This window comes from Chamaea fasciata, unplaced genomic scaffold (genome assembly GCF_029207755.1).
Source record: "Chamaea fasciata isolate MVZ Bird 193981 ecotype frontalis unplaced genomic scaffold, bChaFas1.0.hap1 SCAF_1, whole genome shotgun sequence".
NCBI lineage: Eukaryota > Metazoa > Chordata > Aves > Passeriformes > Sylviidae > Chamaea > Chamaea fasciata.
This window is the reverse complement of record NW_027094086.1, coordinates 120,118,621-120,119,486: the sequence shown is the minus strand read 5'-3', so window position 1 is coordinate 120,119,486 and position 866 is coordinate 120,118,621.

Genomic DNA, 866 nt, shown 5'->3' with positions numbered 1-866 from the left:
TACTGATAGGCTGTGACTCTTTTGAAGCGGGGTATTTCTCAACTTTTGATATGTTAAACTCAATTTGTAATATATTTAACTGTAAGTTGTTTTCTTGGGGGTAAGCTAATTATCAATATTACCCCACTGCTACTCTTACCACAATACTGGATGAGTACCAGGCTTTGATTATTAGTTGGGGGTTTTTGTGAATAATGCCTGAGACACTTTTTTTTTTTTTTTTTTTCATCAGGAAGGGCCTGTAAAATTAATGTGCTTTGGGTACTCCTGTAAGTTACAGATGGCAACCACACGACTTAGGTACAGCAGTTGGTCACAAGGCCAAGTAGCCTCTGCAGGCATACTAGGAAATATTTGACATGTATTAGCCCTTGCTTTAATTTCAGGTTTTAATAAGAGGCTATAGTGTACTTTAGGACTGGTTCAGATGGAATTATTCTTCAGGCCATCACCTGAAGAATACTTACATAGCTCAGCTTTTAAAGTGGAATATTTATATGGAGATACTTAAGTCATATATTTGGAACAGAAGACTTTCTTTCTATTTCAGATTGAATTTTAAAAGTAGCTGTATAATCAGCTGCTTGGAGAATACCTTCAGAAGGGCAAAACTAAAGGGTGGGGAACTCAGGAAGAGTAAAGCTGTCTTTCATCTTTTCACTTGCTTTTATCTACACACCATCTTTTCTTTGTGTTTTGACTACCATAGTATAGTTTGCCTTAAGATGTGCATATATGTCAATGGCCAGGAATAATTCAGAATTATCTTTAATTTATAGTTTTGACTATAAATAAAAAACATAATACTGTAGGACACTGTCAGTGTCAATAGGCTCAGAATGGTTTGGATTGAAAGGGACCTAGAA